The 24,711-nt window shown below is 36.6% G+C and overlaps 1 long non-coding RNA gene across 1 annotated transcript in view; it reads right to left on the bottom strand.

Moving 5' to 3' along the window:
* The window catches only part of LOC131506460 (uncharacterized), a 77,997-nt gene extending 54,459 nt beyond the window's left edge, over window positions 1–23,538 (bottom strand). Inside the window, exons 1-2 of the long non-coding RNA XR_009258952.1 lie at window positions 23,446–23,538; window positions 19,876–20,060 (exon numbers count right to left, since the gene is read on the bottom strand). This is a non-coding gene — a long non-coding RNA (uncharacterized LOC131506460). The remainder of the gene's footprint in view (window positions 1–19,875; window positions 20,061–23,445) is intronic.
* Between the last annotated feature and the right edge of the window lie 1,173 nt (window positions 23,539–24,711).

Below are 24,711 nucleotides of genomic sequence, written 5' to 3'. Positions count from 1 at the left end.
ATAGGACCTAGTATAGCCAAAACAAACAAACAAAATCCAAAAACCTCTTTCAAAAAGAAGGACAAAATTAGAGTGCTAACATTACCTGGTCCCAAGGCTTATTATAAAGCTACAACAATCAAGAGAGTGTGGTATTGGCATAAAGATAGACAAATACATCAGGGAAACAAAATAGAAAGTCCAGAAATAGACCCACGCATATATGAAGAATTGATAATCAACAAAGCTTCAAAAGCAAATCAGTGGTAAAATAATAATCTTTAAAATAAATAATGTTCAACCACTGGATAACCATATGAAAAAAAAACACACAAAAGTATAAAAAATCCACTCCAAATAGATTATGGATGTCAATGTAAAACCTAAAACTGTAAAACTTTTCAAAATATGTAAGAAAAAAATCTTTGTGACCCTAGTTAGGCAAAGATTACTTAGACCCCTTTAACTAAATCAATTTTTTTAAAAATTACAAACTGAGCTTCTTCAGAATAAAAGCCGTTGTTCTTCAAAAGACACTGTTAAAAAAATTAAAACACAAGCTACACTAAAAGAAACTATTTTGGAGTCATGTATCTGATAAAGGACTTGTATCCAAAATACAAAAACCACCCTCAAAGCACAATAGTGAGAAAATGAATAATACAATGTTTTAAAGGACAAAAAGTTCTGAAAAGATAACTTCATCTGTTCAACTGGTGGCAAATAAACTTAAGCGTGTTCAACATCATTAGTCATTAGGTAAATGCAAATTAAGCCCTCAATGTGATACACACCTATTAGAATGGTTAAAATGTAAAAGGCTGAGCATAGCAAGTGTAGACAAGGATGCGGAACAACTGGAATACCCATGCGCCACTGGTGGGAATAGGAGATAAGAACTATGAAAAAAATAGTTTGGCAAGATCATAAAAAGGTAAACTTACACCTACCCTGTGATCCATTCATTTCACTCCTAGGTATCTACCCAAAAGTAATGAAAGCTTATGTCTATAAAAACATTTATACATGAGTGTTCACAGTGGCTTTATTAGTAATAGTCCAAAACTGGAAATAACCCAATGACCATCAACAGATGAATAAATAAAGTATAGGGATTAACCTCTTGAGTCAAATAATAATAACGCTAAGTGTGCCTTCAAGTGGTAGACATTATTACTCCAGACAAGAGATTGCAGCGGAATTTAAAACTCAATTCATTGTATTTGCCAATGGAATAGTACTTACAAATAAAAGGGAATAAACCATCAACACTCAATACAACATGGGCGAACTTCAAAATAATTGTGCTAAGTAAAATAAGCCACATAAAAATGAGTACCTATTGTATGATTCTATTTATTTAAAGTTCTATAAAATAAAACTAATCAATGGAACAAAAGGTAAGAATAGTGGTTGCCTGGGAAAGGGGTGGGAGAGAGGTTAAGGGGAAGGAGAGATTACAAAGAGGCATGCAGAAGCTTTTGGTTGTGATGGATATGCTCATTATCTTGATTATGGTGGCGGTTTTGTAGGTGTATACGTGTGTTAAGATTTATCAAAAATGCACACTTTAAATATTTATATTTCTATGATAGCTCACTAAAGTTGTAAAAAAAAAAAAAAAAAAAAAAAAAAAAAACAAAAAACCAAAGAGGGTCTGAGATAAATGCCCTACACAGAGGTCCCATAGGCTGTGAGCTGGCCCAAATTAAGATTATGTCAAAGACACTGACACTGAAAGTGATTCAGGTCATCTAACACTTCATGCAAGGATTGCCTACATAACTTAAGGCAGCCACCCTGAAGAGGCTAAGCTAGATCCTGGATAACTTTGCTATATCCAATGCTGAAATAAGAATGCCAGTGGGTCATGACTTGACCCAACTTAAAAATATTCAAAAGGTTGGAACAATAAAAAGAGAACCTGGGAGCCTGGTGAATGGACTAGGTTTTCCAGTAATATTTTTGCAATTAGCTAACTGTGACCTGGAGCATATCCCGTGGTGTCTTAGACTATCACTATTTTCATCTATAAATTTCACATGTTGGACTCATTTTATAGAATCCTTTCCAGAGCTATAATGCAAGACCTAATCCTATCTTCTTTCTTTTCTGCCATCGTGTTTTTCTATGACCTATGAAAATATACATGTGTCTAAAGTCAAGAGAAATACCAGAAGAGGAAGATGTATATTAAGAGATGATATTTATTCACAGATCACACAAGTGGCAACAACTGTTCACTACCATGAGAGCGAGTCCCTCAATCACCAAAGATTTATTAAGCTCCTGTAGTCCATAGTTGTTTATTGTGTTTAAAGAATAAGTGTAGTATTAATAGTTGGTCAGCATGTTCTTTATACTTACAGGCTCAAAGAGGAAATGAAAGGCATTTTAGGCGGCACCAGCTTTTAGTAACATAAAAATTGAACTGAAAAGAAACCCCCTAAATATTTGTGGTTAAAGTTCCTGCCAAAATTCAGCTTTTCTAAGACAGCCCTCAACCACAAACCTACAGTTAGGGATTAACCTCTTGAGTCAAATAATAATAACGCTAAGTGTGCCTTCAAGTGGTAGACATTATTACTCCAGACAAGAGATTGCAGCAGAATTTAAAACTCAAAAATGGTACTAAAATCTAAGATTAAGGGAGAATTTTCCTTGAGTTTTAAGGACTGGAAAGAAATTCAGAATTGGAGCTCCCTTAAAGAAGCACTATTTCTTTTCGACGCGAATGTGCAGCAACATCTTTCAATAAGCTCATCCTTTGCTGGGCTAAGATCATTCTCCTACCTTAGGTGGATGCTCAGGAATAGAAAAGTGCATTACTTTGGTAAACAGGAAAATTTCTGATGGTAAGTAACATTACACAAAAATTTTAACTTTAAGGAGTATTATTCTAAAGGGTCTAATCTTGTCAGGAAGAATAGGCTCACAGATACTCAAGGATATTTCTTAAAATTCTTTTTTTTTCTTTTTTTTACCATTTTAAGGAACCTGGAGATCTGGCTCCAAACTCTTTTTAGCCAAGCAAGTCTATTTATCTATTTCATGTATTTTCTGTTATATGAGAATATTTGATTCATTTCTTCATCCAGCAAATATGTAATGGACTCCTTCTTTGCGTCAGACAGCATAATGTTTGTGGTTGATAGAACAGAAGGGAAGATATGGTGTGCAGACATGTTCCTAGTCCTTGAGGAGTTCACAGACCACTAGGGAAAACAGGTACTTAACTAAGGGAGAAGAGACCCTCTCTCTGTTCAGCAGCATAGAAGTCTCTACGAAGACTCTACTCTAGAGAGTCTCTACGGAGAGCGCTTGACCTAAGCTTTGAAAGAGGTATTACCGGGAATTCGTTATAGGCAAGAGGGGAAAGAGGATTCCAAAGATATCACCATGTGCAAACGCTCAGGTAGCAAAATATCACTGGTACTTTCTGAGACAGGGAAGTTATAAGGTTTAGTTTCAGCAGTTAGGAAGTTGGCATGGAAAGGTAGAAATGAAACCATCAAGACCTGGGTACAGTCTAGAGTGAGATGGTGAGGGCAGATCTTAGAGGGTGTTAAACATAGTTTAAGATATTTAGATATGAAATTATTGGGATATACAAAGACTTTTAAGCAGAGGAATGGGATGATCAGATTTGGGCTTCAGAAATGGAACTTAAACCAAAGTAGTTTTCAGGTCTCTAAGAAGCCCTACCAAATAGTGCTACTTTTCACAGAGTTCTACCAAGTGTCAAGTGGACCTCAGTTGCAGGTAAGGAAAATGGACAAGGGAGACAAGAGAGGCCAGGCCCAATCCTCTGACTGCAAAGACATCAGAGGCTTCTCCTTTTATCTGTGTGGTATAATGGGGTTTTTTTTTTTTTTTTGGATGCACCTCAGAGTTAGCTTGATTTTAGAAGATTTGGCTGCATTTTTTTAAAGTTTGCAAGCCACTGGTATAGAAGAACTAAAAGGAAACTCTACTATCATCAGGGAAAAGAAAAGGTTATTGCAGTAGGCCAGGTACCAGATAACACAAACTGAGGCAGTAGAAGTGAGCTTGCTACTTGTGTTCATATATTAGAATGTCGAGAAACAAAGTAAAACTCAGAGAGAGGGAAGTACATGAATATTAATCAACTGATCTTTGACAAAGGAGCATATGCAATGCAATAGAGCAAAGATAGTCACTTTAATAAATGATGCAGGAACAGCAGGACATCCATGTACAAAAATAGTAAATCTAAACAAAGACCCCACACTCTTTGCAAAAATTAACTCAAAGTTTATCACAGACTTAAATGTGAAACACAAAACTATAAAACACACTGAAGACAACATAGATGAAAACCCAGATGACCTTGGGTATGTCAATGACTTTTAGATACAACACCAAGGCACAATCCATACAAGAAATAGTTGGTAAACTGGACTTCATTAAAATTAAAAAATTCTGCTCTGTGAAAGACACAGTTACGAGAATGGAAAGGCAAGTCATAGACCGGGAGAAAATATTTGCAAAAGAGACAGCTAAGCACTGTCATCCAAATTATACAAAGAATTCTTAAAACCCAAAGACAAGAAAACAAACAACCTGATTTTAAAATGGACAAAAGACACCTTAACAGACCCCTCACCAAAGAGTTAGGGGTGGCAAATAAACATTTTTTAAAAATGTTCAATATCGGGGCGCCTGGGTGGCGCAGTCGGTTAAGCGTCCGACTTCAGCCAGGTCACGATCTCGCGGTCCGTGAGTTCGAGCCCCGCGTCAGGCTCTGGGCTGATGGCTCCGAGCCTGGAGCCTGTTTCCGATTCTGTGTCTCCCTCTCTCTCTGCCCCTCCCCCGTTCATGCTCTGTCTCTCTCTGTCCAAAAATAAATAAAAAACGTTGAAAAAAAAAATTTTTTAATAAAAAAAAAAAAAAATGTTCAATATCATATATCGTCAGGAAAATGGAAATTAAAATGAGATACGACTGCACACCTAGTAGAAAGGCCAAAATCCACAATACTAATGACATCATATCCTGATAAGGGTGCAAAAACAGGAAACCTCACTCGTTGCTGGTAGGTACAAGAGGATAGAACTACTTTGGAAGACAAGTGGACATTTTGTATCAAACTAAACATACTCTTACCATATGATCCAGCAATCACACTCCTTCATATTTACCGAAAGGAAGTGAAAACATGTCCACACAAAAACCTGCACATAGATGTTTATAGCAGTTTTAGTCATAATTGCCAAAATCTGGAGGCAACCAAGATGTTCTTGGATGACAATAAATTGTGATGCATCCATACGATGGAATATTATACAGTGATACAAAGAAATGAGCTACCAGCCCATAGAAAGACACAGAGGAATCTTAAATGCATATTACAAAGTGCATGCATATTACAAAGTTGTGAGAAGGTAATCTGAGATGGCTTCATGCTGTGTGATTCCAACTATATGACATTCTGGGAAAGGCAGAACTATGGAAACACTAAAAGATCACTGGCTGCCAAGACTGGTGGAAAAGGGGGTTGAATAGGTGGAACAAGGAAGAGGATTTTTAGTGAAATTACTCTGTACGATAGTATAATAGTGAGTATATGTCATTACATATTTCTCCAAATCCACAGAATGAACACCAAAAGTGAACCCTAACATAAACTCACTCTGGGTGATAACGATGTACCACTCTCAGTTGATTAATTATAACAAATATGTGATTCTGATGGAGGATGTTGATAACAGGGGGGCTATATATTTATGGGACAGGGGGTATAGAAGAAATTTCTGTGCCTTCTGCTCAATTTTGCTATTAAACTAAAACTGCTCTGAAAAGTACAATCAGTTAAAAAAAAAAAAAAAAAAAAAAAAAACCTCTGATGACTTCCCACTGCAACCAGAATAAAATTTAAACATTTCACCAGCAAAAAAAAAAAAAACCCACCCACACACACACACAAACAAAACAAAACAAAAAAACTCACTAAATGCCCATCCCTTGTGTGCATAACAGCTTTGATTTGATTAGTAAAAATAAAACTATCTTTATAAAATACCATTCTAAATATATATTAACCCATTTGATGATTGTGATTAATATCATCATTTGTATTTTACAGGTGAGGAAATAGAGGCAGAGGTTTTGTGGTAAAAAAAAATCTCAGGAAGCCTGCAAATGACCATGTTCAATGATACCATTTACAATACCTCTCTTCTAAGCTGAAGGATTGTTTCACTTAAGCAAATATGACTTCCAATATATAATTTATGTTAGTTAGTATATGATAGATAGTTAATATTTGTCTGTTGTAGAAAGAATTAAAATGATTAGAAATCATTTTAATGGAAAGAGCCCAAATTCTCAACTGGTGAGTGAATAAAGAACCTGTGAGATAGAAATATATATATCAATCACACATATACACAATGGAATATTACTCAGCCATAAAAAACGAAATCTTGCCGTTTGAAACGATGTGGATGGAGCTAGAGTGCATTACGCTAAGCAAAATAAGTCGGAGAGAAACAAACACCACATGATATCACTCATAGGTGGAATTTAAGAAACAAAATAAATGAGCAAAAGGAAAAAAAGAGAAAGAGGCAAACCAAGAAACGGACTCTTAACTATAGAGAACAAACCGAGGGTTGCTGGAGGGGAGGATGGGTTCAACAGGTGACGGGTACTAAGGAGGACACTTGTTGTGATGAGCACTGGGTGTTATATGTAAGTGATGAATCACTTGTTCTACTCCTGAAATTATTATTACACTGTACATTAACTAACTAGAATTTAAATAAAAACTTAAAACAAGGGGCACCCAGGTGGCTCATTCAGTTAAGCCTCTGACTCTTGGATTCGGTTCAGTTAATGATCTCACAGCTCATGGGTTCGTGCCCCGAGTTAGGCTCCATGCTGACAGAGCCTGCTTAGGATTCTCTCTCCCTCTCACTCTGTCCCTCTCCCACTTGTGTGTGCGTTCGCTCTCTCTCTCTCCCAAAAATAAATGAATAAATTTTTAAAACCTTGAAACAAACAAAACAAAAAAGAAATAATTTTAACAATTCCCCCAAATTCAGCAGAAGCTGAGAAAAAAATTGGCATCATTAACATATCACTGATGTTAAAGAAATTCTCTACTTACAGAAGCTGGAAGTCAACTGAATACCAATTTAACTGGGAAGAAATGGAAGACGGATGTGATTACTGACAAATAATAGTTAACTTGTAGACCCTCCTCCCAGGAAAGGAACTAGCTTGTTGGGAGACAGTCCAGTCTTGAGGCGAGGTAGTGTGTGGCCACTTAGCCATTTTGTCTTGTTGCATGACAGTTTCCATGACAGATCATGATTCAGGGGCATCATTTAGCTAGGAACGGTCAAATAACACGAAGAGATTTCGTCAACAGTTTCCAAGATGAGTCAACCATTTCAAGTAATTGGATTCAAGTGTTCTGAAAATTATTGAATAATTTGATGTGTTGCACTTCACCTTCAATCACTTGGTAAGCAGTATTACATTTTATATTAGTATTTGGAGAAAAAGGTCATGTATTTTAAAATTGTGATCTACATATTAATTTATATCAATACTAATTACTAAATATATCAATTTCACTCCTTGATCCAATTGTAAAAGTGAAAAAAAACACAAAATAAAGAACTCAAAGGGTTGAAACTCAATAGGCTCACCCCTATTTTCTTCCAGCTACCATTTAAGAAACAATAATAATCACAGTAAAACTGACCACATATTTGAGTAGTCAATATAATCCACTTCAGTCTTTCTCATGAGAAAGTTTCCCTTTAGGTCCTATGATGCAATAAACAGGTCTGTAATCTTACATAATCTTAGGTAATGCCAAGTACATATATTCTAGAAACCCAAGGACAAACCCAGATAAAAATTGAGTAGCATGGAGAAGCCTTGGAAGTCATACATGTTTATAGGTAAATTTATTACAGTATCTAACAAAACTTCCTTGAATTCTGAAATGTATAGTATGTACATATTAAGCAAAGATTAACTGGTAAAACTCATGAGGAGATTAGAGAGATGGAAAATAAAGGTGTAAAGAGAAAGATCTAAGTATTGGTTTATTTGATCTGTACTGCTTAATCCATGTTAAACTATTGGGCTAATTAACAAATGACACTATATTTAAATTGCATTAATATGCTTCGATTTCATACTGATTTCATATCTTAATAGGAACTCAGATTTTGAAATTATTATTTTTCAAGATATGCAAATGAGAGGCAATTAGTGAATTTGCTGATTAATTGTAGGAGACTGCTTCATGTACCAAAGTCTGCTACCATTACTTTCTGGCAGATGGCTTCACTAAGATATGAGCTATTACAACTCATCTCACATTAAGGTGGGTTATCTTCGATGTCTGTCTACTACACACACACACACACACACACGTTAACAAAGTAAAGAAGTCAACCCCTGCCCCATTCCTCTCAGAAAGGATCCCCTCATAGAAAAGGATTTAGGCTGAAAGCAGATAACTCTAAAAGATCCCTTCAGCCAGCTGCTGAGTCTTTGGAAACTGATGAACCTGATGATGGTAGAAAATTCAAGAGGACAGAGTACAATTAATGAACGATATGCCATTTGATTATTGTTGTTTTTTTTTTTTTAAGTTTATCTTATTTATTTATTTTGAGAGAGAGAGAGTGCACACACGAGCCTGGTAGGGGCAGAGAAACAGGGAGAAAGAGAATCCTAAGCCAGCTCCACGCTGTCAGCATAGAGCCCAACGTGGGGCTTGACCTCACAAACCGTGAAATCGTGACCTGAACTGAAATTGGATGCTTAACCAACTGAGCCACCCAGGTGCCCCGATTATTGTTTCTCAAATTGTGTTACATTTTATTTGTAAAACTATTCAAAGACTATGATACTCTGTAGACTAAGAAAATATGTTTTTGTTTACATGTGCTATGAAACTTCCTTAGAACCTGAGAATTTTAACAAATTATAATTTTAAAAACAGGCATTGACTACATACCATGTGGTAAGCACGGAGCCGTAAGTTTTATGTGCATTATTTTATTTAATCTTCACATCTTTGCCCGGTAGATACTGTTAGTGTGTTCTTGTTACTGATTATCAATCTAGGGTTTAATGAAATTAGCTAAGCCAGGAGAGCTAACACCATTTGTTAAAGAGCTGGGGTTTTAAGGTTTACTTTGCAGCAATAACACTCTTATTCTACACTATACAATACTGCCTTCAAATCATAGAATTTCAATGCTTTCAGGTGTATAAAGAACTTCCAAAGATTACTTTTTTTTAACCCTTATAACCACGTTCCAGAGATGCACATTGTACGTCGTGTGTGGAGGCCAGACTCAGACCCAAGGCCACCACTGCCTTCACCTTGGCCTGATTTCACCTTTCACCTTGGTCAAATCTGAGCACCACTTTCTTAACTAACAGCCACGATCATTTAGATTTCTAAACAATAGCCATGGAGGGGAAGATGTTGCCATGGTAGCATATAACACTCAGTATGGAATAGCTAAAATATGAAAATATTTTTCTTAAAGTATTAAGTACTTCTGTTTAATTTAGCCTGTCTTCCTACCATGAGGTACTCTAAAGATAAAATGGGGTGGGGGACTTTTTTTTTGAGCTAATAAAAATCATGTCCCCTATGGTAGTGGTGATCATTTTAAAGTAGGAGAGGTTTGCAGATAAGTCAATGGTGGAAAAAAGTAGGAAAAGTATAGAGATTTTGTATCTTTGCCTTTAACTAGAATTTTAAGTACTCTCAGTAGTTCATTTATTGGGAGATTTACTTGGTGTTTTCTAAATTTTTAACAGAAAGGAGAGGATAAAATTGAGGATGTTTCATTAAATTACTTCATAGATCTAATTGCTGAAATCATCTTTCAAAGCCATTTGGGATGGGGTTTTAGAGAACTCAGCATTTCCCTTCTCCCATACTGAGACCAATGGTGATGATTTAATAGATAAACAGAATCTCGCTATTGATTAAATATGCCAAGGCAACATTTATCTTTTGGTTATTCTTACTACACCGACATTTGAAAACCAAAGAGCTTTTTCCTTTCACTTAACCAGATATGTAATTGGTGTTTCTTCAGATGCATACTTAGCTTGCAGAAACAATGCGTTTGGCAAAAATAATAACAACAATAAAGATGCAATGGAGAAATCTTATATAATGTGAAATTATACTTTATATGCTCTTTGTTATATATTTTAGTATGTACATAATTATTGTACAGGCTGTTTACAGAAAACCAGATATGCTGTACTTTGTGGAAGAGGTAAGGAGTTTTCAAGCATAATTTTGATTCCATGTGATTTTTGCATGCTCTAACTTGAGAAGTTAGCCCCCCGGTAAGATGTGGTACTGCTGTATTCAAAATAAAAACAAGCAGCTTTTAATCACTTTCTTTTTTTAATTAAGACTAAATTCCAGTATTAAAACATCAATATTTACTATGAAGACCCTAAGGTTTCTTCATAAACATTCAAAGTAAATGATATGCAAACGTATACCAAATTTATACTGGCCACTGTAGGTCACTTCAGCATGGAAGAATCAAATGCCATGTATCCAAAAAAAAAAAAAAAAAAAAAATTAAATGCAACCATTACTCTTGATTCAGAAACCTGAATAGCTCACTATGCTTCTGTATCTTTTTCTTTCTTTCTTTCTTTCTCTAATTTTTTTTTGTCCCTCAAATGTCAATGAAGCAACTGAGAGTAGATGACCTCTTTAACCTTGAAGGGAACCCTAAAAGCATTCCGTGCCCTCCTGCATCGAATGGCACTGAATTAAGGTGGGACATCTTCCCTCTGGAGCTCATCTGACTTCCAGCCTGCAACCTCTTACTCTTAAGCTTTAACAGTCTCAGCAACTGCAAAGAAAACAATATAAAAGCTCCTCATGGATTAACAGACCATTACTGGTCGTCGACACTTCAGCAGATGAAACCCCCTTGATCCCAGACTATAAAAACGCCTTCTGAACACTCTTCAGCTCCTCTTTGATTCTTGGCCCAAGTCTTAATTTTCTCACAGTACTGAAGCTCTGTATTTCATTAGAGATATCACCTTAAATCCCTGTGTGTCCTTACTTGTTTGAATGGGGTTTCTCTTCTCCAGATTCATCTGTATCTATTTTGAAGGTGAACTAATAAATATCAAAATATGTTTTTGAAAACTATTGATGGTAAGGGACAGGGTTGGGCTTTTTATTAGCTTGTTTTTTAGATAAAGCCCAAAGGTTACGAGCCCAAATTTTCTTCATTTCAAATTCGTATCATATAATCACTTTGTATTGAATCCTGAGGTTGAAAACACCAAAAACACCCCTGTTAGGATTGAGTCCAGCTTTTATTCCACAGCCAAAGTTATTCTTGCACTTTCTGTCTCAACTAACTTAGAGAATTTCAAATGGTGATAACCAAAACTCACAAAATCTTTTCACCCTACACAATATAAATAATATTGTCACTAGAATTTGAGTCTATAGTTCTCCTATAAAGGCAAAATATGAAAACTCGAATCTTAGTACGAGCTCAACTCTTAGTGTGCCAAATGTTGTTTATTCTGTATTCAGGCTGCTTTTTTGTAAATGCATTCTAATCTATACAACAACAACAACAACAACAACAACAACAACAACAACAAAATGCTTTTTTTCCCTGAGGCATTATTTCAATCTACTGCTTGATCCACAAACACATAGCCTACAGTATCACTGCTTCCTTTTTACTTATTTAAAATGATAATAGTTCCACGGTTTTTTCTTGATAGATTAAGTAACACATGCCTATTGAAAATTTTCACAATCCAAAAAAAGAAAAAAGAAAAAAAGGAAGAAGAAATAAAAGGGAACTGAAATTATTTTTTCCTCTGATATTGTTTTAGCTAATGAAATTATTTAGTTGAAACTGAAATTATTTATCATGGCATTAATCACAATAGAAAAAAAATGGATAGCCAGCAAAGTCCCCATCTTTCAGGAATTTATAACGCACAACTATGTGCCCATGTCTCTGGGTCAGCCATTTGTCACTCAGGAGTCTATTAGAAAATCAATCCAATTGGTCTAAAATTACATTAGCATTATTTAAGATATTAAACTAATTAGATAAGAATGTTTAGCTCCAAGCTAAGTCCTAATCATTCCAATAGAATTATCTGCTATAAGTATATAAAGAGATAAAAATATAGAATAGATAGTAAAGACTTTTTACTATTAGTAAGTCACAAGTCCTAGGAGAAAGGGTGGGAGCCTAGCCTGGGGCATGATTAAGGCAAAGATAACTCCTCTGACTTTTATATTTAACTAATTAGAAATTTAAATGTTTCATACTCAAGATTATTAATCAAACCAGGGGCACTTGGGAGTTGAATTAAACACTTATAAGGAAGATAGAATTATTCTGAATCATGCTTATTCTAAATTAAATATTTTTGTTACACGGGTTCGGCTGAGACAGATGTATAAGCACCTCTAATCACACTATCGTTGGACCTATGTGAACATTGACTTCCATCCCTACCAAATCTTTTCTTTATCTGAACATTAAAGACACATTGCGCAGGTGGGCAGTTGAGAGGTGAGCATAAAACTGAGTCAGACAAATCCCCTAAATTACTCTTCCCAAAAACCAGTGCCATACAAAGGTGGATGGATGGAATTTGATGGCCAGCTGGGAAGTCGCTGCTTATTACGTGACCTAAGGCAGGTCAGAGATTTAGTTTTCTAGCCAATCAGAAGGAGGGTAATAACCTATTTTGTGAGAATATTGATAAATGCAGTGAGAAAATACACCAAGTACCTGGAACAAGGCAGGTTTTGAATCATGTTTTGAGTTATTTCCATTCCTTTTGAAAATAAGAGCTACAACACTCTCCCATAAAAATGATAATTATCCTGGGGTGCCTGGGTGGCTCAGTCGGTTAAGCGTCAGACTTCAGCTTAGGTCATGACCTCACGGTCCATGAGTTTGAGCCCCGCGTCGGGCTGTGCGCTGACATCCCAGAGCCTGGAGCCTGCTTCGGATTCTGTATCCCTTCTCTCTGCCCCTCCCCCACTTGCACTCTGTCTCGCTGTCTCTCAAAAATAAATAAATGTGAAAAAGAAAAAGAAAATTATCCAGCTGCTCCCGTCACTGAAGGCTTTTAGAAAGCATCTGTAAGAAACAGTGTTACACAATGTATCATGTATACTAAAGCAACATTGTCCCTACCCTAGAAACCCTGTAATCCAAGGTTGGCAAAGCTGATGAATTTAAAAAACCTAAATACAAAGGGGATAGCCATTCTAGAGGCACTTTCCTATGCCGTCCTGAAAAATAGCATCCTGCCCTTAATAATGAGAAATTGTTTGGTTAATCATTCACTCTTTGCATGATACACATGTTAGAGAAATCAATTCATTAAAAAATAGATTGGGTGCTTATTGTGGGTTATTAATTTTGAAAAGTGATAATTACTAAAGCTAGTGGATGACTGTCCATAAAGAACATAATAGCATACCACCTGCTCTGAATATTTGACTTCGTACAAATGTGTATATGCATATGCCTGCATTTATAAATGTAAGTTTACATATTTATTTATATTCCAAGCATTTCTACAAAATATTTTATAGGACTTATAAAAATATATATAATACAAAATAATAAAATATATATAATCAGAGAGAAAGAGACTCTCCCAGTAAAAAGACCGTGAAAAATTGTAAGCACATAAAAGCAGGCCTTAAAGTCCTAAAGTCAGTTACTAAACGTCAATTGCTAATTCGGCCCTGACTTCCCTAAGGGTCAACAGAGGTCAAAATACAGAGGAAACACAGACTCCAGTATCCAAACCGATCATAAGACTGGACATCCTGATTGCCTCCAAGAAGCAATGTTTATCCTTACACTGAGATTCAGTCGAAGTTTCTCTACTGAGGTTTCTCACAAATGGGATACTAAAGGACAAAGTGGACAATGCAACAGGAACTCTTGGAAAGTAAACTAGATTTATTTTTTTTTCAGAAACTATATTCTGAGAATACCACAGTGTAAGTCCAGTGAACTAAACTGAAATCGACTTTGTGGGGAAAATCCCCGGCAAAGAATGTTACTGGCCAAATCATAAAATAAAGGAGATAAAAAGACAAAACCCTCCTGTCCCATTTTCTCACTTGTGAAATGAGGGAAGTGGACTACATCAGTTCTAAAGTTTTTGGCCCACCACAGACCTCCACGATAGCTAACCTGAATGCTTGGGTACTAATATTTATATTAAAAGAACAACAAAAATGTCATTAGTAAAGCTAAGAAAGGGGAACATTTGGAGAGGAAGAAATACCGTATCTTGGGTTGATTGGCAATCTACCATTTCTCTGAGCGAGCTGTATGAAGAGAAAACTAGTTTCCACAAACTGGAGGCCTGTTGGCAGTGAGCTTTGTTCGAGTCATTTTAGCAAACATGGTGTTTTTTCACTCATTGTCAATCTTCTAAAATTAGAAGTTTTCACATTAAAAAATGTAAATTTCTGGCTTTTATTAAAAGAGTTGGGGATATGCCTGGATAGCAACAATCAGCTGAAGCTGCATGGCCAAGGTCATACTCTAGTACGAAGTCACATGTTCCTCGGCGTTCCTTACCGTGAAATTAAGTCAGCTGACTTTCGTCATGGGACTTGTGCTATTTGCTTTATGTCACAGATTAAGGAGAACAAAACATAAAATATCTCATATCCAAATTTCCCTTTCAAAAGTGAAAAGATAATAGATGGATGAAAACAGCTTATTTCAAGAAAAATTAGACCTCACTTCTCAGTGGAAGTAAAGAAGATGGTTACCTAGTTAAATATGATAGTTAATATGACCTGGAAATGGGGAGCCATTGGCCAAAAAGCACTAACTTCCAGTTACAGGATCAGTGAATTCTGGGGGTGTGATGTGCACACCATGGTGATAATAGTTAGTCGTTGCTACGAGAGCTCTCAAATGTTCTCACCACAAAAGAGACGTGATAATAATGTGTGGTGATGGAAGTGTCAGCCAAAGCTACGAGAGCAAGCATTCTGCAACATGTAAGTGTATCAAAACATACTGTGCATCTTACGGAATGTATTATGTCAATAATATCTCAATAAAACTAGAGAAAATAAATTGCAAAGAATGGAAGAGGAATCTGAGATTAGGAGATCCTCAAGAGCTTTTATTAATCACAATGTTTTAAACTTATTTGGATCTTGGGGCTTGTGAGTGGCTCAGTCAGTTACACGTCCAACTCTTGATTTTGGCTCAGGTCATGATCTCATAGTTAATGAGTTTGAGACCCACGTCAGGTTCTGTGTGAACAGCATGGAGCCTGCTTGGGATATTCTCTCTCTCTCTCTCTCTCTCTCTCTGCCCCTCCCCTGCTCGTTCTCTCTCTCTCTCTCTCTCTCTCTCTCTCTCTCTCTCTCTCAAAAATAAATAAACATTAAAAAAATTATAAACTTTCTGGATCTTGAGTCACATAAAGCAATTATAAATATTAAAAATATGATCTGTTGGGTACATCTACCCAACTCTTTCACAACAGTTACACAGTACCCAAAGGCATTTCTGTTTTATATATAATCTTATACAATAACTTATTTAATATAAAACACCATACTTTGGTTTGACAGGTTGCCTTTACTTCAAAGTATCCTGGAACAACTGAGAAAACAACAAACGATGGTATTTCCAAAAGAATAAGAGAGAAAAGAAAATTATCTTAAAAATTGAACTAATTTCCAGAAACTTATCAGTATATAATTTTCTTAAGGTTTACTTGCATGTGAAAAAAACAAATTATTTTTTTTTAAGTTTATTTTTACTTATTTTGAGAAAAAGAGAGACAGCACCAGTATGGGAGGGACAGAGAGAGGAGAAGAAGAGACAGAATCCCAAGCAGGCTCCATGCTGTGAGTGCAGAGCTGGATGCAGGGCTCGAACTCACCAGCCAGGAAATCATGACCTGAGCCAAACCCAGAAATCAACCACTTTACCTGGGTAGTTCAGTCAGTTGAGCAGCCAATTTTGGCTCAGGTCACGATCTTGTGGTCTGTGAGTTCGAGCCCCACATCGGGCTCTGTCAGCACAGAGCCCGGAGCTGGCTTTGGATTTTATGTCTCCCTCTCTCTCTGCCTATCTCTCTCTCTCTCTCTCTCTTTCTCTCTCTGTCTCTCAAAAATAAATGAGCATTTGGGGCGCATGGGTGGCGCAGTCGGTTAAGCCTCCGACTTCAGCCAGGTCACGATCTCGCGGTCCGTGAGTTCGAGCCCCGCGTCAGGCTCTGGGCTGATGGCTCGGAGCCTGGAGCCTGTTTCCGATTCTGTGTCTCTCTCTCTCTCTCTGCCCCTCCCCCGTTCATGCTCTGTCTCTCTCTGTCCCAAAAATAAAAAAAAAAAATAAAAAAAAAAAATAAAAAAAAAAAATAAATGAGCATTAAAAAAAGGTCTACCACTTAACTGACTAAGCCTCCCAGGTGCCTACAAATTATATGTTTTTAATTATATAAAAATATTACAGATTCAGGTGGGGCAACATGTTTATGGGTTTATAAACACAAGCACATTAGGCTTAATTAAGCCATTATTCAAGCAGCATGTACTGGAGCCTTACTACTATATTTTAATCATATTAAATTCATTAATATGAGGTTGAATATGAACTCTATAATAAGAAAGATTGAAACCTAGCTACATATAATAAGCTGGGTCTGCAAAAGAAAATTTTTAAGGTTAGAAAGAAGTGCTTAACAGACCTGGATTTAGAAGTTACCCTTCATCTTGCCTGGAGTGAATCTAGTCCCTGTATCGTTTATGTTAATCACACAGCTGCTAATCATACTGGGAAGAATACAAAAACCAAATGGAAAAATCATTCAGGATATAAAGTAAGTTCTGATGAGGAGGAAGTGCAATATTGAATTAAAAGTGGCAACCACACACCTGCTGAGCCTCCGGTGTGTAAGCACAGAGGGGCTCGTCAGTTTGTGGTTGTTCACTCATTTGAACACAGGAAATCGGTTTCATTTCTCTGCATTCTTCTGATACACTACAAAGGCCGAGGAAAAATGCTTAGAAGAACAGTAGAAACAAAATAACCACAAAATTCGTAAGCACCGCAGGCAGCAACATTACCACAGAGAACATGAAGAACAACAGTGTGTCGTCCAAATTGTGAGCAGATCTGTGCAAGCACTCTCACCAAAGCCGAGGGGCACGATCAGGCGGCAGGGGCGTCTAAGAAGGAAGGGCCGGGCTTCCTGGCTCTTCTTTTCCCAGTATTCTCTTCTTTCAGCGGTAAGTTCAAGATACAGTAAAACTTCAAAAACTGGACTAGAATCCCTCATTAACTGCTGGGATTTTTCCCCTATTAATTTGGGGGGACAGTGTCAAATCACACAACCATACGCACACACATTCATACTAGATTTAATTAAACAAATGCATAAAACGTTTGTAAATATACCTTGGACTCAGTATAACCTCAGGGGCACCTGGGTGGCTCAGTCGGTTAAGCGTCCGACTTCGGCTCAGGTCGTGATCTCGCAGTTCTTGAGTTTGAACCCATGTCAGGCCCTGTGCTGACAGCTTGGAGTCTGAAGACTGCTTCAGATTCTGTCTCCCTCTCTCTCTGCCCTTTCCCCACTCGCATTCTCTCTCTCAAAAATAAATAAACATTAAATTTTTTTTTCTAATTTAAGCTCAAACGCTGTGAATCTTTCACATTCACATTTGTGTAGTAAACGCTGATCTACAGAGTGAGACTAGCTTGCAGTACAGCCTAGCTCTAGCTCGTAGAGTTAAAAGAGGCTTAAGTTCAAAACCCGGCTTTCCCACTTGCTTGTTAAATTAGTAGCCTTCATTGTATTCATCTGTGTAACATGGGAATCATAATTTACCTCTTAGGGTTGTTATGACAATCGAAAGAAACCATCCATGTCAAGCACATTGGAAGTGGGCACTACACTATCACCAATTCAGTTTTCCTATATAAACTCTTAAAGCAAGTGTGTGTGTGTGTGTGTGTGTGTGTGTGTGTGTGTGTGTGTGTGCGTGCGCGCGTGTGTGTATTAGAAATCTTTTGGTAAGGCAATCTAATGCAGATTTTGTTAATGAATGTACTCTAACCTGCAAATGCAATTCGTTCTAACACCCTATTACATAATTCTTTCTTTTTATTTATTTTTTAATGTTTATTTATTTTGAGAGAGAGACAGACAAGTGAGTGGGAAGGGAGCCGAGAGAGTAAGAGAGAGACAGAATGAGTGGGGGAGGGGCAGAGGGAGAGAGAGAATCCCAAGCAGACTCCATTCTGTCACGTTTCATGAACCGTGAGATCATGACCTGAGATGAAATCAAGAATTGGACGCTGAACCGACTGAGCCACCCAGGTGTCCCTATTTCCTTCTTTTTCACAGTGTTATTTTCCTACTTCACCGAGAAGCAATACCTACCACCTGATAAGAGAAGCTGAGAATCAGATGGGGCTGGGTTTGAATTAGCTGAGTGACTAAAAGTTACTTAAATTTTCCTATTCTCAGCTCTTTCTTACTTGGAATAATTCTTGGTAGAAAGATTAAAGGGGTCATTTGACACAGAGTGGGACCCAAAATAAATCATAGCTCTTATCAATATTATAATCTACGTAGTTATTCAATCTTTACATTAAATTTTTTATTACAGTACTCAAATATTTAACTTGTATCATAAGCGAGGCTTAACATTAATAATATTTAAAGGATATTTGTAAGTCCTTGAATAAAATGGCTTCACTTTACTACCAATTTCCGTGATTTAAAAGATAAATGAATTTAGTTAATTGGAAGAACAAAAGCTGTCTAGTTTACCAAATTATTGACGTTTGTTGAGTGATGTGGCCTCTTGGGTGAAAGAGAAATGTTAACAGATAAAAAAAGAAAGGAACATGTGATACTAAGATATTTAGGGAAATACATGTTGTCACATGTTGATACTCTGGAGCCCTGGTACTTTTCCATGAGATGCAAACACAGTAATCATTTTTCCATCTTAGACATGCTCCGACATGAAAATAATTCAAAGCATAATAGACGTCCTTTTCCACCAGGATTGAAGAATCAGAATGACAATAACATATTTTTGTAGAAAGAGTGTAAAATCATTATTATATTGTTCACCCTATTTCAGAAAGAACCAAAACTCCTGCCGTGAACTCCAGCAACAATAGATTTTTAAATCAACAGCTGGTTAACGTTATAAGAATGAATCATGGAGCAGAAGTGACAGCTGGATAGGATCCAGGGAGCCCAAGAGATACTAGAGATAATTTTGGCATTTTAAAGGGAGACTTTCTTGAGTCCCTCTGACCTGGTGCTACATACATCTTAATTTAAGGCGACAGATAGTGTGATAAAAAACAAAGTACAATTATAATTTAAACCCAAAGGATCTAGACAAATACAAGTGTCTTAAAAGGTGGTGTATTTTCCAATCACGGCAAAGCATTCACTTCACCCGAGATCTCTTGGTTAAATCCTGGAAATATCTAGTGTTCCACTTAGAACCGTTTAATGTTTATTTTTTTTTTATATAAGGAATAAATTGGATCTGTTTTATGGTCAAGTTAAAACAAGACTTCTACCTAGAAGCTTGACAGGTAAAGCCACACCAATCTTTTCAGCTTTAAAACCAGTCAAAAAAAAAAAAATCTGTTTTATGCTTCTCAGACTAGACAACAAAGTCATGAGAGGTTTTCCCCTTCAGATTTAGTGTAAATGTCCCCACCTGACACACACAAAAGCCGAACTATCAAACGGAATGATGATACTGGTGTTCAACACCTGCATTTCAGAGCCGCCAACAAAGGGAGACGGAGACTTTGGCCTACACACCTGTCGGATGGGCGGATGCCTTTCACCTCTTCTGCTCGTGATGGGTCCCCGCAGGACAGAAGTGGAAAAACACACTCTTCAAAGGGTGATGCGCAGAACAGGCGAACAAAACTTCTGCGTATTCCGAGGTTTATGTGCCGAGTCATAGGGTTTATCTGGCAACATGTTTGGAAGGAAACTATACACTAATAGAAAAAAAAAAAAATTTAGTTTGCTCCTAAACAAAAATGGGGGGAGGGGAAGGCAAATTTCTAAAAACACCAAAGGAAGATAAATTATTATTTAAAGGAATCTAAATGTACGACATTCAGTAGCAGTTATGGTAGCTAATTTTTACGTTATTACTAGAAAATGTATCAAGCATAAATACAGCCTATGTATATTTCTGGAAAAAGAATTTTGAAAAACAGTTATCTTATGAATACCAGACACGTATGTAGTTTATAGTCTTTAAACACTTATTTGCATACTTAATTTAATGTCGCGTGTATTCGTATCATTTTAAAAATAGTATACAATTGTTTTAATCTACTCTTTTGAAACCTTGAGGTGATAAATGGATGAGTCACTAAGAAATGAACAGGTACAGAACCTGTTTGGGAAATGTTTAACCAAGCTGCTTAAAGTAAGAGAAAAATAAAAATTCTAATAATTGTGTAACTGAAAGTATCACATTATAGAAAATCTGAAAGACTTCACTTGTAATACCACTTAAAATAGCAGTATGTGTAAAAGATAATAAAGTATTAGGACTTTGTATATGTTAAAGCAATTGGTACTTAATTACATCTAAAAATGTTTTTCAAACACTGGGTTAAATGTCTACGTCACCAAACAATAAGACGTCTTTAAAGCATTTTAATTTATAAAATAATTATTTCAAATTACCCTATGCATCTAAAAGGATTTCACAAAACAAGATTTTTGAGGAGCTTTAATAATGATTTGGATGCACAGAATTCTTTTTTTTTTCATCGATAAAAAAATAGGGATATTCAGGTACACCACCGTCATTTCTAACACTGCAATTTGTTTCAAGGCTAGAAGGGGGAAGCTAAAAGTTTGTGTGCGTTTCTGATGACAGATGCGGACAGGAGCAGAATCTCTTTGGAGTTTCTGGAAGATGAAAAACAAACAACTTTCTTTCGTGCTCTTTTCTTAAGAGAGACAGAACAGATTTGTGAAGCTACCACCTAGCCAAATATCAAGCTCTGGAATTCTTCCCAACAGTTGTGACTGGGTAATGTTTCTATTGAAATGAAGTGACTTAGTCATTTACGTATAATTACCATTCAAAAGAGCAAGTGCACGTAGGAGACCAGAACGTCTCCAGAACAAACCACCCCTCCGTGGCCATCCTCCTAACCCGTGCTTGAACTTTGGCGGTAGTTAAAACTCAAACTGGATTGCCCACTACCTATAAATGAAGCTGAAATGTGCCGACTGTGAGGATAAGTTTCGAGGAAGCTAATAGGTTTTAGTGTCTGAAACTTTTGGTAATCTGGCTTTAAGTGTCATAGGTCTTTCAAGGTGGATTCCATCTGTCCTATAAAGTTATGTATTGAAACATAATGCATCCCTTTGATCTCCTTTGTAAAAACCCTATGAAGTCAACAAAATGCCCCCATTGACTCAACAGCCAGATCCCCAAACTGTTGACATGAAAGATTTTAACACTTGTAAGCGTTAGTAAACAGTAAGGCAGCTATGTGTTGAAAGCCTCTCAATAAAAGGAGTTGGTGATAGGCTGAGTCTTGCCACAAGTACAGACTGTCCTACTAATATTTTGTACCAAAATCAGACAAAAGAGCACGGTTCAAACCAGAATTAGGCTTGGTAATGTCCATTCACATACAACCCCTAAGTTATTCCCTAATAAAGTATTTATATTTTATTTCCAAATCATTTGAGTTAGTGGAAAAAAGTATCCCAGCAACATAGATTCATACTATGGTAAAGAACATAAAGAATATATACATGGATGTGGACTTACGTATGTATGTATTTTTGTTTGTTTATAATGTTATGTATTTGTGTATATATGTATGCACATATTCAAGGAAGGTGCATAGAGGGAACAGGGTGCAGAGAAAACTTTGTTGACTTTTTCAGTCAGAACGATCCAAGTCCAAATATTGGCAATTACTGCTGAGTAGCCTTGATCATTTTTCTTATCTTTAAAAATGAATAAGTATTAATACCTACTTCACTGATTGTTAGATTGAGATCAGCAATATTAAGCACTTAGAATAGTAGCAATCAACAAATACTATTTCTCTTTTCCTTCCCCATATCATCATCATACCCAGACTTGAGTCCAAGTTTTTAATCCAATTTTAGAATTTAATTAGTCTGTTATTTCAGCATTAACATATGTCCTCAAGTTCTTGAGACATTGAACACAGACTCAGTAGGCTCTTATTGAAAGGCAAGGGAATGTGGTCTGTCTCAGGTTTGCAATTCCCTGCTGATCTAACAAAGCAAAATCTTGTTCCTCCTTCAACAACCTGGTCAGGTGTCATATCCTCTATAAAGACTCCCACAATTCTGCTGGGCAACAATAATTAAATGTTCATTTCTCTGTTCTCCCAAATCTTGGCTCATACTATTATCATAGTACTTATTATATTCCATTCTACTTACTTTTTGTCATGCTGTTATCATATTATTAAATTGCATTATATCTACTTCTTGTCCTATCTACTTTATCTCAGAGAAATTGAGTTCCATGAGGTTGGGATCCGGGTCTTAGCCTTCCTGACATCACCATCATGTAGCACGGAGCCTGGTAGAAACATACAACAAAAAGATATAGGGAAGCAGGAAAGGAAGCCAGAAGGACTAGTTCCCTACTTTTCTTATACTGTATCTTTGATCATGGACTCAACAAGTAAGGTTTAAAAATAAATAATTCCATTAACTGGAAGAATCAAATAGTTCTAAGTCCTCCCCAAGCTTGAAATATGATTCTATATTATTTCAGCATCTCACTTGTGAGCTGCCTCAAAGATCTGCAAATTTTGTAACACCATCTAGCCAAGCATATGACAGATGGCTCTGAGATCAGCACTGTATTTTTGTGTGTGAACCAACAAACATTCTATCCAGGTGGCATCTGTGTACACATATTAGAAATGCTAGAGGCTTTAAGCTTGCAAACAGAGCCCTAAGTGAGGAAATGCACATGCCATGTGAATTTGTATAAGCACATGAGCCTTTTACCTAATTCAAAATTAGAACTCACGTATAGCTGTCCATTTACAGATTTACTCCCTCTTCTCAGCTAGCCAGTCTTACTCAGATTCCCTTCTGGGTATAGCTTTTTCCTAGACATTTCCGTTTATACACACATATACACATGCACACACATACACATGCACACACATCTATGCACCTACATATACGTAAGTGCCACTTTCTCTCAATCATCTTCCACAGTGACTGCCACCGAAGTGATCTGCCTAACGCTCAAATCTGGTCATTTTGCTTCCATACCACAACTTCTACATCACCAATGATAAAGTCAAAACTAACTGTATACTAGTCATAAGCAAATTACCTTCCACTTACCAGTTATACCAGGCTCCCTTGGGTCTCTATTCTTCTGCACATATTTTTTCCAAATACTAAGTTGCCATTTTCATGCTTCTCTTATTTAAAAAAATATTTCCTTTCCTCTCTCTCTTTTTTTTTTTTTGGAGAGAGAGAGAGAGAAAGGGCACAAGTGAGCAAAGAGCAGAGAGAGAGAGAGAGAGAGAATCCCACAAGGGGCAGAGAGAGAGAGAAGTGGGGCTCGTACTCACCCGATATGGAACTTGAACTCATGAACTATGAGATCATGACTTGAGCTGAAGTCAGATGCTTAACTGACTGAGTCACCCAGGTGCCCTGCTTGTTTTCAGGTCAACTGTCAACCTGTCTGAAAAACTTCCAATGACAACACTTTCTCCCTTTGCCCACTGAAGAGTTGGATGCCCATCTACTCTGCCCCCAGGACACCCTGTGTAGATGTATATACCATGCCTCATAAACTGTACTACATTTTTTACATATATACTTGCCTCACAAGATTGTATGCTACTTGAGAATGGGAATGAAGTCTTGTTCATTAATTGTATACTCAGCACGTAGAATCCTGCATGTGCTTACTTATTTGTTAAATAAGTAAATGACTATATGGATACTATCTATAAAGTATTCATAATAACTTTATAAGGACATCCATGGAATTTCAAAGCTTAAAACAAACACTAGAAGATATCATTGAAACATTGGGGATCAGAACTAAAGAAGTCGGCATAATAGAGTGGGATTAGTCATACACAAAACGATGCTTGACATTATGTCACATTATCTCCTCTTTTTTAAATGTTTATTTATTTTTGAGTGAGAGAGAGAGAGAGAGAGAGAGAGGGAGATAGGGTGCGAGCGGGAGAAGGACAGAGAGAGAGGGAGACACAGAATCCAAAGCAGGCTCCAGGCTCTGACCTGTCAGCCCAGAGCCCGACGTGGGGCTCAAACTCACCACCCATGAGATCATGACCTGAGCCGAAGTCAGACACTTAACCAACTAAGCCACCCAGGCACCCTATGTCATATTATTTCTTTAAGTAAGATCAAGTCAGTTTGAAACCTTTATACAGAGCCATAGATTATATATATATTATATATATATAATTATAATTATACTATAATTATATAATTATGTATATATAATTATAGTATATATATATAATGTATATATATGCATATATATATGCATATATGTATATATGTATATATAATCTGTATATATATATAATATATATATATATAATATATATATATAATCTGTCT

The sequence above is a fragment of the Neofelis nebulosa genome, chromosome 3 (assembly GCF_028018385.1).
Source record: "Neofelis nebulosa isolate mNeoNeb1 chromosome 3, mNeoNeb1.pri, whole genome shotgun sequence".
NCBI classification, from domain to species: Eukaryota; Metazoa; Chordata; class Mammalia; order Carnivora; family Felidae; genus Neofelis; species Neofelis nebulosa.
The sequence above is the reverse complement of the archived record's forward strand: the minus strand, read 5'-3'. Positions and strand labels throughout refer to the sequence as shown.